Source organism: Bos taurus, chromosome 11 (genome assembly GCF_002263795.3).
Source record: "Bos taurus isolate L1 Dominette 01449 registration number 42190680 breed Hereford chromosome 11, ARS-UCD2.0, whole genome shotgun sequence".
NCBI lineage: Eukaryota > Metazoa > Chordata > Mammalia > Artiodactyla > Bovidae > Bos > Bos taurus.
In genome coordinates, this window is record NC_037338.1 from 52,264,490 (window position 1) to 52,283,358 (window position 18,869).

An 18,869-nucleotide genomic window follows, 5' to 3' on the forward strand; every position below is an offset into this window, starting at 1 on the left:
GATGTAGGGCCTTGAAGAATTTAATGTGTTCTGGTAACTTTCCTAAATTTAGCCGTTTTCAAAAACAAAATCAGTGGATTTTTCCCAACATATAGCTTTTGCCTGTTGAATAGATTACTCAGACATGTTTGTGCATGTGTGTTTGTGTATGTGTAATATTCAGCCTATTTAATGTTGGAGAAACAAGACATTCAAATATAATGTATATATTATATACATTATATACAGGGAAATAATCACAGACTAATTGATGTCAACATACCAAAGAATAAAAGTTCTTTTTTATTTTATGAACACAATTAATTTAAAAAATCCCAATATATGAACCTTGAAAAGTAATGATAAGGAGGAAAATAAGAGGAAAAAAAGAACTATTGTGCTCAGTATGAAGCAGTGGGCCTTAGTTTTAAAAATCTGTAATGAGGGAAGAAAAAAATCCAATCTATGTTTGATTCCCAAGCCAAAATTCACAGTAGTGTTGGGAGGAGGATGTGACACATTTATAGTTAAGAAGACTTCCATAAAAACAAAATATAACACCATATTAAAATCATATGTCAGTTATCAACAAAATTTTTTTTCAGGAAAGTAAGAATGAACCAATTCTATTAACACAACCTGCCTGATAATATATATATTTTGCCTGTAGACTGAATTGCATTTTTCTAGTGTTATTGAGGTATAATTAACAAATGAAAACTGTATCTATCTAAGGATTAAAACATAATGTTATGATATATATATATATATATATATATAGTTAAATGATTACCACAATCAAGCTAATTAAATGATCCATCACCACAGATGGTATGTTTAATTTCTTTTTGGTAAGAATACTGAAGATGCACTCTCTTAACAAATTTCAAGTATACAATACAATGTTATTAACTATAATCCCCAAGATGCACATTAAATCTCCACAACTTTTTCATTCTACATAATTGAAATTTTGTAAATTCTGACCAATATCTCCCTATTTTTGCTACTATCTATTTCCTGGCATTCACCATTCTGCTCTACTTAGATTTTGTCTTTCTAGATTCCACACGTAAGTGAGATCCTGCAGTATCTGTCTTTCAGTTCTTGGATAATGTCACTTAGCATAGTGTCTAGCACATTCATCCATGTGGTTACAAATGGCAGGGTTTTCTTTTTTGAAGCTGAAAAATATTCCAATATGTGTGTATTACATTTTATAATCTGTTCACTGATGGACATTTAGGTTATGTTCATATCCTATCTATTGTGAATAATGCTGCAATGAGGCTACAAGTACAGAGCGCTCCTCAAGATAATGATTTAATATACTTTGTATCCAGGAGTAGGATTGTTATATGATAGCTCTATTTTTAATTTTTAAAGAGATCTGAATAATGATTTCCATAGTGACTGTGGCAATTTACATTTCCATGGACAGTGTACAGACTTCCCTTTTCTCTATATCCTTTCCACTTGTTATCTTTTTCTTTTAATAATAACCATTCTAAAGTAAAGTGATATCTCATTGTAGTCTTGATATACATTTCCCTGATGATTAGTAATATTGAGCATCTTTTTACGTAAATTGGACATTTGTATCACTTTTTTGAGCCTGTTAAAGTTCTTGCCCATTTTAAGATGAAGTTACTTTTTTGATATTGAATTGTTTGAGTTTTAAATATTTTCGATATTAACTTCTTATCAGATGCATGCTTTCTACATATTTTCTCCTGTTCCACTGGCTTTCTCTCCACTCTGTTGATCGTTTCATTTTCTGTACAGAAGCCTTTTAGTTTGATGCAATCTCATTTATTTTTGCTTTTGCAATGTGTGATTTTGTATTGCATCCAAGAAAACCATTGCCAAAAACAATGTCAAGAAGGTCTTCTGCTATTCTATAATCTATTTTGAGTTGATTTTTGTTTATAGTGTCATTCTTTTACATCTGTATATTCAGTTTTCACAACACCATTTGTTGAAAAGATTATGCTTTTCCCATTGTGTACTTTCGGAGAAGGCAATGGCACCCCACTCCAGTACTCTTGCCTAGAAAATCCCATGGATGGAGGAGCCTGGTAGCCTGCAGTCCGTGGGGTCACGAAGAGTCGGACATGAATGAGCAACTTCACTTTCACTTCTCACCTTCATGCATTGGAGAAGGAAATGGCAACCCACTCCAGTGTTCTTGCCTGGAGAATCCCAGGGACAGGGGAGCCTGGTGGGCTGCCGTCTATGGGGTGGCACAGGGTTGGAAATGACTGAAGCGACTTAGCAGCAGCAGCAGCATTGTGTACTTTTGCTACCTTTGTCAAAGATCAATTAAATACAGACACATAGATTTATTTCTGAACTCTCAGTTCTGGTCCATATGTCTATTTTGATGATACTATCAAATTTTTTTGATCACTATACTATAGCCTTGCAATAATTTGAAATACAGCATTGTGTTGCCTCCAGCTTTGTTGCTCATGCTCAAGTTTGCTTTGGCTGTTTGAGCTCTTTTACGGTTTTCCATTAATTTTAGGATTGCTTTCCTTTTTCTGTGAAAAATCCCAGTAGAATAATAATGGAGAACGAATTGAATATGTAAATTGTTTTGAATAATATGGATATTTCAACAATATTAAAACCCATAATCATGGGATATATTTCTTATATTTGTGTAGTCTTCATTTTATCAATGATTTACACATATCATGGTGAAAATTTTTCGTTTACTTGATTAAATGTATTACTAAATATTTTATTGTTCTAGATGCTCTTGTAAATGGGATTATTTTGTCTTTCCTCCTCTTTGCATCCACTTTATCTTCCTACTTCTTTAATTGATTTGTATCTACTGGAAGAATAGATTTTAATGACATGTTGAGCAGATTTCCTGGACATGTCAGGGGTATTTTTAGTTCAGTTATTGTCTTTTTCAGTTCCACTATTTTTGTTTGGCTCTTTTTTTAAAAAATATAAATTTATTTATTTTTTTTGGAGGTTAATTACAATATTGTATTGGTTTTGCCATACATCAACATGAATCTGCTATAAATTGTTTTTGTTTGCTGATATTCTCATTTTGTTCGTTTACTCTTTCCTAGATTTAGTTATGCCATGCTTTTCATAACTCACCAAACTACTTTAAGATGATTATTTAAAAATCTTACTTAGCAGATCTTTAATTCTTTCAGGTTTTTACAGATGTAGAGAGTCCGCATCAGTTGTGTCCAACTCTTTGAGACCCAAAGGACTGTAGCCCGCCAAGCTCCTCTGTTCATGGGATTCTCCAGGCAAAAATACTAGAGTGGGTTGCCATGCCCTCCTCCAGGGGATCTTCCTGACCCAAGGATTGAACCTGTGACTCCTGCGACTATTCCTGCTTTGCAGGGGGATTCAGGTTTTTACTGGACATTTATTTTATTCCTTTGTATAAAATTTTTAGATTTTCCAGGTTCCTTGTGGGTTTACTTTGTGTCCATACATTTGAAAATGTAGATTTTCATTCTGCAACTTTTCACAATCTTGAAGATCAGTGCTAGCTCTAAGAGGATGCTCATCCATTTTCCTTTATCCCAAGCTGCCCCAAGACCCAGACTCTGCAGGTTTCTCAATAATCAGTATGAAGCAAGACAGAGACTGGATCCACTCTGAAATGCTGGGGGTAAGCCCCTTTTCACACATCTCTTGTGGAGGCAAAAGCCTCAGTCATGTGCCTTGTCCAGTCTCATAGAGCAGCACTGATTGTAAGAGAATGTCTTACCCTCTGTTGTTTGCTGTTCCAGAGGACTGGGCTCTGCAGACTGTTCATTTTTTTGTATGAGGTGAGATGGAAACCAACTCAGTGGAATGTGTCCTGATAGGGCAGGAGGCCAGGCAACCAGATACAGGTGCCAATCTCACTTTTCTTCCCATGAAAGAAATTACAGGTTGTCCATAAAATCAAAGTGTCTGACTCTTTGCGACCCCATGGAATGTAGCCCACGAGGCTCCTCTGTCCATGGGAGCTCCCAGGCAAGAATTTTGTGTTGCCATTTTTGTATCCAAGAGATTGTACCAACCTAGGAATTGAACCTGTGTCTCCTGCCTTGTGGGGGGATTCTTTACTTCTAAGCCACCAGGGAAGCCTATGGTCTTCTTGGTGCTGAGCTAAGCTGGTTTGAGGGAGGGACTGATATAGGGACTGCACTCAGTTTGTGCTCTTTTTCCTTGACTTTTTATCTGCATTCTAAAATTCCTTTTAAGGTATTTTGCTCTAAATTGTTATTGTATCAGTGGTTCTGTGAAGAAACAAGAGCCAGAGTTTCCTAATCCACATTCTTGATGATATCACTGTCTCCAATCATGTATTATCTCAAATGTAAAAATTCATGTTTTGGTAGGGCTGTAAAATCTAGCAGTAATTTTTACACTGTTTTCTTCAACTTTCTAAATTATATTAATGTAGAGACCATCCACTATTTTATTACTTGCATTTATTTATAGGTATGCCTTGTTTTATTACACTTTGCTTTTTTGAGCTTTGCAGATGTTGAATATTTTACAAATTGAAGATTTGTGGCAACCTGGTGTCAAACAAATGTATTGGCAGCTTTTTTTTTTTTTTTTTTTTTTTTACAATAGCATTTGCTTACTTCATGTTCACATACCACATTATGGCAATTCTTAACAATATTTCAACTTTTTCATTATAATTGTATTTATTATAGTGATCTGCTATGTGGGGGACCTGGGTTTGATCTCTGGGTCTAGAAGATCCCCTGAAGTAAAGAATGGCAACCTGCTTCAGTATTCTTGTCTGGAGAATTCCATGGACACAAAATCTGGAGGACTACAGTGCATGGGGTGGCAAAGAGTTGAACAGGACTGAAAGACTAACACTTTCACTTTCATGGTGATCTGTGATCAGCGATCAGAGATCTTGATATTACAAAAAGATTTTTGCATATTCTTGTTGCAGAAAGATTATGACTAGCCAAAATGTCAGTTGATTTTTAGCATTTTCACGTTTTAGTTAAGGTATTTACATTATATTTTTAGACACAAAGCTACTGCACACTTAATAGATTACTGTATACTTTAAACATAACTTTAACATGTACTGGAAAACTAAAACACACACACACACACACACACACACACACACACAAAACCTTGTAACTTGCTTTATGGTGTATTGACTTTATTCTAGTGGTCCTGAACTGAACCTACAATATCTTTGAGGTATGTCTATATTTTTTAACATTGGTCACCATCCAGGAATTCAATGACTTTTCTCCATTTTAAGATTTTCAGGCTGGTCAAAGGTAGAATTCGTGTCACATGACTCATCATATAGGTGTTTCTTTCATCCATAGAAGCAAAGGTTGCAGGCAATCATTGAGCTCTAGGGAAATACTTATCCCTGTTCAAGGCTCATACAGATTTTTAGATTATCTCTTAGGCATCAAATGCCCTTAACTGATTTTTTTTTTTCAGTTCTGCTTCAGATGACTGCCTTTATAGTAACCTCATTTATAGAGATTATACAATGAAAATCTACGTGTGAAGCTTAACCAGGACTACATAGGAAGTCTGGACATTTTGCATATATAAAATTCACTGTCTTACAGTCAATATAAAGGAACTACTCTTAACATTCTTTTAATGTATGACTAAAACTTCAAAACATCCATTATCAATGTTGATACACTTAAATACCAAACTTCTGTAAATATGCATTAAAAATAACACCAGTGTTATCTATTCATAGATGGTAAGAATATATGAGACACTTAATGAAGTACAGATTCAGCCTTGATCAGTACAATAATACAAAAAATGATACAGAATATTTGAATATAAATATACACAGAAGAATACTATATTTTTACATGAATACCTACATGAATCAAGTTTTAAATATGAAACATTAAAAAATCACTGATATAGTAAAAATGAAGCAAATATGCTCATCTTTTCCATTAATATTTAGCATCATTCTAAGGATTAAAATACAACTTGACAAGAAGAGCAAGTAGTGTACTCATTAGAAAAGTGGAAATAACTTGCTTACTAGAATAAAATCACAAATATTAAAAAATAAAGTTAAATGTTACCACAGTGTAAAAATCTTATTGCATCATTAAAATGGATGCTTATTTTTCATAAAAAAATTCAGGAAGTATAATTAAAAATATATCCCATATACAACAGCAGTAAAATTATAAACTGCTGACAAACTTCACATTATATAAAATGGCCTTAAGTCAAAAGCATTTATGCTTCTCTTGTGATATGGGCGTAATTCTATTTTAAAGACATTTAAATTTTTAAGGATTCTGTTTTTTGGTTGACTAGAATTTGTATCATTTAAAGGCAAATATGTAATCTAGGTAGTAATCAGGAAATGGTGGTATATTTTTCACATTATATTCCCTTGTGGCTGGATTTTTTAAGTGTAGACAGTGTAGACCTTGACTTTCTTCTGCCTTTATAATCTACATTCAATTTATTGTAATATAGATTATTGCTGTTGTTATTCAGTCGCTAAGTTATGTCCAACTCTTTGTGACCCCATAGACTGTAGCACACCAGGCTTCCCTGTCCATCACCAACTCCTGGAGCCTACTCAAACTCATGTCCATCGTGTCCATAATGCCATCCAGCCACCTCATTCTCTGTCGTCCCCTTCTCCTCCCATCTTCAAAATTTCCCAGCATCAGGATCTTTTCCAATGAGTCAGCTCTTTGCATCAGGTGATCAAAGTACTGGAGTTCAGCTTCAGCATCATTCCTTTCAATGGAACACTCAGGACTGACTTCCTTTAGGATTGACTGGTTGGGTCTCCTTGCAGTCCACGGGACTGTCAAGAATCTTCTCAAATGTCACATTTCAAAAGCATCAATTCTTCAACACTCAGCTTTCTTTATAGTCCAACTCTCACATTCATACATGACCACTGGAAAAACGATAACTTTGACTAGACTGACCTTTGTTGACAAAGTAATGTCTCTGCTTTTAAATATGCTGTTTAGGTGGGAAACCTGGGTTCGATCCCTGTGTTGGGATGATCCCCTGTAGAAGGGAAAGGCTACCCATTCCAGTATTCTGGCCTGGAGAATTCCATGGACTGTATAGTCTGTAGGGTGGCAAGGCATCAGACATGACTGACGTTCAAAAAAAAAAAAAAAAAAAGAGGTTTGTCATAGCTTTTCTACCAAGGAGCAAGTGTCTTTTAATTTCATGGCTACAGTCACCATCTGCAGTGATTTTGGAGCATGAAAAAATAAAATCTCTCACCATTTCCACTGTTTCTCCACCTATTTACCATGATGTGATGGGACCAGATGCCATGATCATAGTTTTCTCTATGCTGTGCTTTAAGCCAACTTTTTCACTCTCTTCTTTCACTTTCATTAAGGGCTCTTTTAGTTCTTCTTCACTTTCTGCCATAAGGATGGTGTCATCTGCATATCTGAGGTTATTGATATTCCTCCTTGCTATCTTGATTACAGCTGTGCTTCTTCCAGCCTGGCATGTCCCATGATGTAGTCTGCATAGTAGTTAAACAAGCAGGGTGACAATATACAGCCTTGAGGTACTCCTTTCTCGATTTGGAGCCAGTCTGTTGTTCCATGTCAAGTTCTAACTGTTGCTTCTTGACCTGCATACAGATTTCTCAGGAGGCAAGTCATGTGGTCTGTATACTTAAACTAGTGTAAACACTAGGAAGCTTTTAGGCTTTATATTCAATACAGTTTCTACATCAATATCAAACTTTGTCTGAAATGCACAAACAAGAAGCAGTCCTAGAATTAAGGTTCCAAGACATTTGCACAGTGCTCCACCTTTGTCCAGTTTCTCTCTACATGTAGAACTGATCTTCTGGCCAAATTTCTTCCTCAAATTTCAAACTATCCTTCTCATGGTAAGTGTTTTTCCTTTATTTTTTTTCTGCTGATAAGACTCATCACAACAACAACAACAAAATAATAAAGAAATCAAGCACATATATTGAATGTGTAAGGCAGGACAGATTTTATTCTGAATACAATAGTATAATAACTCATTTAATTGTCCAAGAAACACATTGAAGTCTACAAAAAATTCTATCTTTTTTCTTTCTCCTCATGATTTCACTGAAGAGGAATACTAGTGCAAAGAAGCTATGTAAGTTCTGCAATCACAGAGTTGGTTAGTGATGGAGAAGGACTTCATCACAAGCACTCTAATGCTAGGACTTACATTTTTATTGACTATAGTATGCTGCTTAATCAAGGATAAACTAGAAGAAATAAGTATGGGAAGATATTTCAAATTAGTATGTCAATTGAATTATGTACTATATATTAAGTGATGCAGCTTTATTGTCTTACTAAACACATATAATAACCTAACATGCTTTAAAACATAAGCATCAATTAATTAATAGATATAGGATTATGAATTTAAAGCATTGTTAACTATTTGTAAGCATTTATCATGCTCTAATAATTTTCTAAATCATTAAGACCAATAAAAGCTTTGATATATTAAACTGTCTTAAAACATGAATTTTCTTATCTTTATATTTGCAAATGAGAACACTGAGGAAAATGATGATTAAATGGCATTTCTTTTTCTCCGAGAGATGCTTCTATCAATTCTTTTTTTACAAATTTAGAACCTCTTAACTAAACTCACCACACATTTATTTTTAACCCTTTCTAACAGGAAATAAAGATTAAAATAATCTGCAAATACTAACTGTTCTCAAATAAGTCTCAGCTAGCTACTGCGTGTTTTTCTCAGTAAAAACAAGCTGAATTTCACATGAAAGAAATAACTAAAACTGTGGCAATGCTAGTTGTAAAGAACACACCTGCCCATGCAAGAGACGTAAGAGATGTGAGTTCGATTCCTGGAAAGGGAAGATGCCCTAGAGGAGTGCATGGCAACTCCAGTATTCTTGCCTGGAGAATCCCATGGACAGAGGAGCCTAGCAAGCTACAGTTTACAGGGCCACAGAGTCAGAAACGACCGAGAGACTAAAACTTTCACATTTTACACTAAAGACTTAAAATTGGTTTTGTAATAGTATTTGTAATTAGAAATAATTCTTCGTAAGACAATTCAGTCACCCAATCCAGGAAGTCCTCTGACTTGCTAAACACAGAAGGCACAATTAATGTGTCTGAGTTATTGCTAAAACTCAGAATGACACATTGTAAGTAAATATGTACTCTTAAAGTAACTCACTGCACACTGCATAAGTTAGTTCTTTTCTTTGGGCTTTATTCACTTGTAAAATTTGGAATATGGATTGTGTACTATTTTAGTAGTATTAAGTGGGACTTCCCTGGTGGCTCAACTGGTAAAGAACTTGCTTTCAATATGGGAAACCTGGGTTTGATCCCTGGGGCTGGGAAGATCCCTGGAGAGGGGAATGGCTACCCATTCCAGTATTCTGGCCTGGATAATTCCATGGACTCTATAGTCCATGGAGTCACAAAGAGTTGGACACGACTGAGCGACTTTCACTTAAAACTTAAATTTAAGTAGTATAACATTAATAATCTTTAATTTTGCACATGAAAGTCATGTGTCCTCTTCAAGAACTTAACTCCCAATTTATATCCCTGACATAGTCCATCAAAGTTGTTTATACCAAAAATCAGCATAGCAATCCCCTTATACACAAATACTGCAAAAGTATATTTTAGTCCTCTTGTCATAAGACCTGAGTTAATGAATTCCAAATGTCTTGTGCTGTATAGTTTTTATTTTTGTTCAAAAGCGATTTTCTGGGTTAACTTCACACTCTGCCTGAGGTGCATGCTAAATCGCTTCAGTCATGTCTGACGACCCTGTGGACTTAAGCCCACCAGGGTCCTCTGTCCATTGGATTTCCCAGTCAGGAATACTGAAGTGGGTTCCCATGTCCTCCTCCAGGGGATCTTCCCAACGCAGGGATCTCTTAAGTCTCATGCATTTGCAGGCAGGTTCTTTACCACTAGCGCCACCTGCCTGATGTAACACATCTCTGTTAAAGTAAGAGTTTTTAACTTGACTGAGTTAACAATGGGTGCATTTCTCTTGCACTTTTCTTTTTAAAAATTTAAAATGAACATTATTTAAAATGTATAGTTCTCTCATTACATTTTAAATAACCTTGTCCACTTATTTGAAGGTGCTTTGATATTTGGTAAATATTTGTGACTCCAGTATCAACTGACTGACTGATGGTTGGTCAAAATATAATAATCTGGGAAATAATAAGATGAAATTTGCTATGTTCACTGTACACAACTCAAGGGTGACTGTTGTAAAGGCTCAGCAATCCATGTCACCCAGCTGTCTATCTGCATAGTCTGTCACCTCTTCCTTCCACTTATCTTTGAGTGGTGTGTGTCTGCTGGAGAAACAGACATAGTGACTCACTGAGCTTATTTTCTATATATAACTGAAGCAGGATGACTCTAACTATTGACAGTAACATAGCTTTTTCCTTTCTTCATCTTTCCTTTCATGGACTGTTTGAAGGAAGTGGTATAGGTTGGAGGTAATTGACTGATATTTATAATATTTGACAATTTGTGAAGAATGAGTACAGGCAAATCAGAACTGAAGCTGCAGGTATTGCTGAAGAAAAACCTGTTGGATTAGTCTTGATGGTTGGGGCATTTCTGGGGAGGGGCGAACACAGGTAGCACCAGAGTGGGTGAGAATTTGAACAAAGATGGTTACAACTTGTATGGAAGCATTTAAATACTTAAGCAACATGTAGGGTGGCATTTGTCAACTTTGGGAATTAGAAGGTTAAAATTGTTAATAATTTGATGAAATTACAAAACAGAAAGAGACTCACAGACACAGAGAATGAACTTATGGATGCCAGGGGGAAGAATGGGTGTAAAGGATGGACATGTACACATTGCTGTATTTAAAATGTAAACCAAGACTCACTGTAAAGTACATGGATCTCTGCTCAATATATGTGGCAGCCTGAATAGAAAGGGAGTTTGGGGGAGAATGGATACATGTATATGTTGGCTGAATTTCTTCACTGTTCACATGAAAATATCACAATATTGTTAATCAGTAATACCTCAATACAAAATAAAAAGTTAAAAATAAATTATTAATAATTTGTAGTTTTGTTGCCTGAGTTTTTGCTCAAACTACAAAATTTAAAATCTAGTTAATTAAGCCATGATAATGTAGAAGACCATGTAAATGACTCATGTTAAGACTGAGGTGTCTTAAAGTCACCAAGACTATTCAAGCAGAAGCTAGAGGAAAACACTGAAATGCTTTTTGATCAAATTTTGTTACCAAAAAGATTCTGCCTTTGATTAAAACTGAAGTTACATTTAGTAACATCTTTCTTTTTAAAATTTAGTGAAAATACTCTCCATGAGTTGAATAATATTGAAAATATATTTTTGAATGGTTCATCCAAGTCTATTTAATACAAAAAATGGCACCTATAAGCTAAGGGAATTATGATGTAAGGACACATTTCATAGCTGTAAATTTACCTTTGTATAATAGTTTGAAAGGTGCTTTTTCAAGCTATCTTAAAATACATTATTCTCAATGAGACATTTGACAAATAAATTATAATTAATTATTTTATAGTTTAAAAGCATACATCCAGAGAATTATGGGAAAATTGAATAATAGCATCACCATCACACACAAAAAAAATTGTTCCTCAGAGAAACAAGTCATTGTTAGCACACATGATCTCTCAAAAAGCAAGGAAAAAATAAAAGTTGCTGATGCTCTGTCTGAAACATGCTTAGATGCTAGTTGAACAATGCTCTGATACCTGTATTGTTTTTCTTTCTCTTTTTCTGAGTCTAAATGCGTTCGATATAGCTATATCACATAAAGGGATAAAAAGGGATGATTTTAGCAGAACTTATGATACTAATGTGTAAACCTGAATAGAAATGATAATTTGTCTGTTTGCCATTGCAGGATTTAACAGAGGACAAACAGTATAACCAAATCCTTCATAAACACTGTTTTGAACCATTTGCTTAGTGGAAGCTATAAAGTGAATTTTGTTTCTAGTCTAAATAATTGGTGAAACTGTATTCATTAACTGAATAAATGACATTGCCATTCCTTTACATTTTCTAAAATATTTTAATATTGTTAAATATTGATTTTTTTATCCCTTAATTTTTTTTTTCTCCCTTATATGCTTCTAATATAAATTCTTATCTAGGATATTCAATCTAGACTTTCATTTTTACTGTTTGAAAGTTGTCTATAAACTACATTCTTAATTTAAATCACTTTTCTTTTCTATTTTTTCTCTTTTTCAATAGTTCAGTTCAGTTCAGTAGCTCAGTCGTGTCTGACTCTTTGCGACCCCATAAATCACAGCAATACTGCTCAAATAATTTCACCAAATTTTCTGAATGTTTCTGTTTCAAAGAGCTCTTTGTAATTCTGAAATATCCTTACACCACTTAGCATTCTTGCATATGTTTGCAAGTATAAATGTATGTTTATATACATGCATATGGATTATTTACAGTGCAAATAATGCATGCACACACATATATCAAAATATGTATAATACATTGTATACACACTTATATAGTAAATAGACAAAACGCACATGTATGAGCATATACATATATTATCGATATAGACATTTTAAGCTTTTTCATTCACTTCTTATGAATATATGAGTTTAAACATAAATTATTGACAACATATAGCAGCATAAAATTTTACTAATATTTTGCTTTTATTATTAATATAAATAATGAAGTGAGGTGACTCTGTTGTGTCTGACTCTTCGTGAACCCATAGACTATCCAGTCCATGGAATTCTCCAGGCCAAAATACTGAAGTGGATAGCTGTTCCCTTCTCCAAGGGACCCAACCCAGGGATCAAAGCCAGGTTTCCCACATTGCAGAAGGATTCATTATCAACTGAGCAACAAAAGAGGCTGATTATTTTTCTTATATATCAATACTGTCATTCTCCTGTATACAACTTTACCCCTAAGATTCTCATATGAAAAAATCAATATTATTATCATCACTTTTCAGTTCAGTCATGTCCAACTCTATGTGGCTCCATGGACTGCAGCACACCAGACCTCCCTGTCCATCTGTAACTTTCAGAGCTTGCTCAAACTCATGTCCATCGAGTTGATGATGCCATCTAGCCATTTCATTCTCTGTCATCTCCTCCTCCTGCTTCAATCTTTGCCAGCATGAAGGTCTTTTCCAAGGCGTCAGGCTCTTCCTCCTGCTTCAATCTTTGCCAGCATGAAGGTCTTTTCCAAGGAGTCAGATCTTCACATCAGGTGGCCAAAGGATTGGAGTGTCAGCTTCAGCATCAGTCCTTCAAATGAACATTCAAGACTGATTTCCTTTAGCATGGACTGGTTTTATCCCCTTGCAGTCCAAGGATAAAAAACTCTCAAGAGTTTCCTCCAATAACACAGTTCAAAAGCATCAATTCTTCAGCCCTCAGTTTTCTTTAGTCCAACTCTCACATCCATACATGACTACTGGAGAAACCATAACTTTGACTAGATGGACCTTTGTCGGCAATTAAAAAGCAATATCTCTGCTTTTTAATATGTTATCTAAGTTGGTCATAGCTTTTCTTCCAAAGAGTAAGCGTCTTCTAATTTCATGGCTGCAGTCACTATCTACAGTGATTTTGGAGCCCAAAAAAGTAGAGTCTGTCACTGTTCCCATTGTTTCCTCATCTATTTGCCTTAAAGTGATGGGACCAGATGCCATGATCTTCATTTTTCAAATGTTGAGTTTTAACTCACCTTTTTCACTCTCTTCTTTCACTTTCATCAAGAAGTGCTTTAGTTCTTTTTCACTTTCTGCCATAAGGGTGGTGTCATCTGCAAATCTGAGGTTATTGATATTTCTCCTAGTAATCTTGATTCTAGCTTATGCTTCATTCAGCCTGGTATGTCGCATGATGTACTCTGCATATAAGTTAAATAAGCTGGGTGACAATATACAGTCGTGATGTACTCCTTTCCCGATTTGGAACCAATCTGTTGTCCAATGTCCAGTTCTAACTGTTGCTTCTTGACCTGCATACAGATTTCTCTGGAGGCTGGTCAGGTGATATGGTATTCCCATCTCTTGAAGAATTTTCCACAGCTTGTTGTGATCTACACAGTCAAAGGCTTTGGCATAGTCAATAAAGCAGATGTAGAAGTTTTTCTGGAACTCTCTTGCGTTTTCAGTGATCCAGTGGATGTTAGCAATTTGATCTCTGGGTTCCTCTCCCTTTTCTAAATCCAGCTTGACCATCTGAAATTTCACAGTTAATGTACTGCTGAAGCCTGGCTTGGATAATTTTGAGCATTACTTTACTAGTATGCAAGCAGTACTTACTACTTTACAATTGTCTGGTAGTTTGAACATTCTTTGGCATTGCTTTACTTTGAGATTGGAATAAAAACTGACATTTTCCAGTCCTGTGGCCACTGCTGACTTCCCCAAATTTGTTGGTATACTGAGTGCAGCACTTTAACAGCATCATCTTTTAGGATTTGAATTAACATCCCTTTTAGATGTACATATAAGAAAATATATTCACTTTGCTATAGTCCAACAGAAAGCCTGAGTTCTAAACTAGAAGAAACTCTATTGAGGTCCAACATCAATGTCTACTAATACCTCAAACAAAACTCTATGAACAGAAATTTTCATAATTATGTGAACTTGCAGATCATTCCCATGACTGAATATAAGAATCAGTTTTATACACCTGCCATGGGCCATTTTTAGAGCACTTGTTATGAACCTAAAATTCAGTTTTGATTTAAATTTGTTTGCTCTCATTTCATCAGTTTAAACTGGATATTCTTAATAAGTAAGAAATTCTAGATGAATACTAGAAAAGAAAAAGTCTTTTAAAGCTATTTTAATGGAAAAAATGGGCCTCATGTTTAAAAAACAAAATTCACCAAACAAAGCATATTTATTATTTAAAGTACAACTAAAAACAATGAAGAATTCATGAGCATACACTCTTATGCTCACTATTTTTGTGAGGAATTTAAATAGGAATGACTCTCTGAATCCACTGGGAGTCAATGAAAGAATCTGACTTTATGACCTTAAAGGCATTTCTTTCAAGAGAAGATAGAAGTCAAACTTCTATATTATAGGTCAGAAAAAATTTCAATGGGCACAACAGCGTGAGTTTAATTCACCAGACGACTAGGAGTTTATATGAAATTATTTGTTGACATTAACTCTTTTGAAAATATTCTAAATTGTTTGAGCCTACTTTGTGGTTATAGGTCAATTAACACTAACAGATGTGAAAGCTTTTGAAAATGAGTATCTTATTCCCAAATAGATATTGAGTATCTTCACTGAAGTCAGAGTCAAATCTAAAGAACAAATTCACTCTGTGATCTTGAGACCAGTTACTTACCCCTGTAGTTACACATTTTACCGACAAATAAAAGATCACTAACAAAAAAAAAAAAAGATCACTGAACTAGACAACTATTAGAGTTTTTACTAGAACTAATATATATGACAGTTGTTTGGTCACTAAGTAGTGTTTGACTCTTTATGACCCCGTGGAACATGCAGGTTCCATTCGGTTTTCTAGGCAAGAATACTGGAGTGGTTTGCCATTTCCTCCTCCAGGGGATTTTCCTGACCTAGGGATCAAACCCATGTCTCCTGCATTGGCAGGAGGATTCTTTATCACTGGAGCCACTCAGGAAGCCCAACATACATGACTATTTTCTTCTTTATTACATGAAAAGGGAAAGTGACTTTGAGTAATTTAAGAAGGGAGAATAATACCATAGCAGATATTGTTTACGAAAAATCTGGACTGAGAAAGTCTCATATAGAAACTGATATCACTGGACTATTGTAATTCCATGGGTAATTTAATCTGTTAACTCACAAACTTAGTCCCATTGAAAATGCTGAAATGAACAAAATGAAGTTTTTACCACAATTCCTAAATTATTGTGAATAACTAAAACTAGCAAGGAGAATATAAAGAAAATTTAAAGCCCTCTTCTATCCTCAGCTCTGCTGCAAAAAATAAAAAATGAAATTGGAGGATCTGATATGCGATTGCTGAATGTGCAATTATTTTTCAGAATAATAGACTCATTCAGAAAAAATGACAATGGCATTGTCTGTGATGGTCTTTGGGGTTTCCCTTGTGGCTCAGCTGGTAAAGAATCCTCCTGCAATGCCAGAGACCTGGGTTCAACCCCCGGGTTGGGAAGATGCCCTGGAGGAAGAAATGACAAACCACTCTAGTATTCTGACCTAAATATAAGAAAATCACACTTTAGAATATGTGGGTGTTATTCTTTAGAAAGAGAAGTATATGCCAAGAAACACACTATTCATATGCTTATTATTCTAAATATTATTGATTAATGAATTTAAATAATTTACTTATTACTATAGTAAGATTATATCATTTGTTTGGTGTTGATTTATAATGTGATAAAATATTTCTGAAACAGAATTTGTTTGGTTTACAAATCTGACAATAAAAATTTCCACACTCTTTGCCTGGCGTCTGAGAACAATCAGGTGATTTTTGAGTTTGAGAAAGTGATAACACTCCATTTCAAGCACCTGAAGGAAGATGATATAAAAATGGTTACTTCCTTTTTTATATATAATTACTACTAATGAAAATCTTTAAGGCAGGAATGAGATACAATTAGAATATACAATAAAGTGGGAAGAGATAAATGCATACTGTTTTTGGTAAATAATGGATCATTATCTTTTAAAGAAAGAGGTTAGAACACTTTGGGCTCCCCACTTGTTAGTAAACTTTATTTGCAGAGAGAAGTGATTTGTCTAAACAATAGTGAGTTGATAACAGACCAGAGATTCAAATGAAAACCAAGTTCCTTGGACGCCAACCTAAGTCCTCACTCTTTTTATCACAAAACTTTATAACAAAATTGAAATTGTATATAACCATGTTTTCAAGTGGTGGTAGATTGCCTGCTCTGTGTTGTGCTGTGCTTAGTTGCTTCAGTCATGTCCAACTCTGCAACCCCATAGACCTCAGCCTGTCAGGCTCCTCTGTTCATAGAATTCTCCAGGCAAGAATACTGGAGTGGGTTGCCATACCCTCCTTCAGGGGATCATCCCAAACCAGAGATCGAACCTGTGTGTATCCTGCATCCCCTGCCTTGTAGATGGATTCTTTAATGCTGAGTCACTCTAGAAGCTCATAGTAGATTGCCTATTAAGAGTCAATACTAATAATATGTTCCTTCCTTAATAATGCCAAATCACTTGATTTGAGTCACTCATGTGTAAATAGAAAATATTGACATCTAGGTAATATGATTTTAAAAGGGTCAAAGGTTTGCACTTGCCAAATGCACTCACTTCATGACTTACATAAAATCTGATTTTACCAGACTTTTTACACCAGTATTTTTGTAAGAGTAATAATTTTTATGGGTTCAAAATTAATTTGTGAATAATATTAACAGAAGTGTTATCAGACTGATTAGCCTTAGAGAGAAGAATCTTAGGGAATGATGCTAGATAAGATGGATAATAAGATTACCGCTAGGAACTACCTGGTATACCATATTTTTCTGTATGCATCTTTTATGAAATTATAATAGAAATAACATGAACCTAGAAATTCAACTGAGATAAAAGTGAAATATAATTTCTCATATGCTACTCATTCACCCTAAATATTTACAAGTTGCCTGAATTCTTTGAAAATCAGTTTTCTATTACATATAATGAGAAAGATAATAATACCTTACTTGTTTAGCTGTTATTAAGAGTAAATGTGATGATGTATATAAAGCACCTAATTATCAAATAATATTGCCAGACAATATGCATGGATCTCTTCTAGTCAGTTTTAGATAAGTACAATTGTTATTTTTGTTTCACAAATCTATAAAATTTGAGGGTAAATAATATTTTTTACATCATACAGCTAATAAATGACAAAATGTAGAAATAGAACCAGATTCATCTGACTCTAAAGTTTTGACACATTTAATCTTTCTGTTATATTCCTTCTCAAAGAGCATGATGGGTCAACTTTACTGGACTAAGGTATGCACAGATGGTTGGTCAAAAATTTCTAGGAACTTCTGTGAAGGTATCTCCAAAAGAGATTATCATTTTGAATCTGAAGACTTAATAAAGACGATTCTTCTCTCCAAGGAGGGTGGGCATCACCCTTACTGTTGAGGATATGAATAGAAGAAAAATGTGGCATGTTTGCATGCTCAGTCTTATCTGACTCTTTTTGACCCCATGAACTGTAGCCCTCTAGTGTTCTCTGTCCATAGGATTATCCTGGTAAGTATACTTGAGTTAGTTGCAATTTCTTCCTCCAGGGGATCTTTCCGATCCAGGGATAGAACCCATATCTCCTGCAGCTCCATTATTGATGGGTGGATTCTTTACCACTGAGCCACCTGGAAAGACCAACAAATGTAGACGAAGGGCAAATTTACTCTCTCTCCTTCAGCTGTGATGTCTGCCTTTTGCCCTTTGATATTGGTGATGCTCCTGATGGGGCCTGATCAGACCTTACCTTTTGGACTTAAGTACATCACTCATTCTCCAGCTTACAGACAACAGACCATGGAACTTCTTATCTTCCATAACCACAGGAACCAATTCCTATAACAAATATAGCAAACCTCTCTCTCTCTCTCTCTCTGTCTCTCTCTCTCTCTCTCTCTCTCTCTATATATATATATATACACACACATATGTGTATATGTGTGTATATATATATATATATATATATATATATATATATATGTGTGTGTATAATACATATAATATTTTCTCTGGCGAACCCTGACCAACACACAAAGCTGACAAGCTGACAAAATTTAGGTGTTCAGTAGGACAGCAGGAGAAAGATATGGAAATTT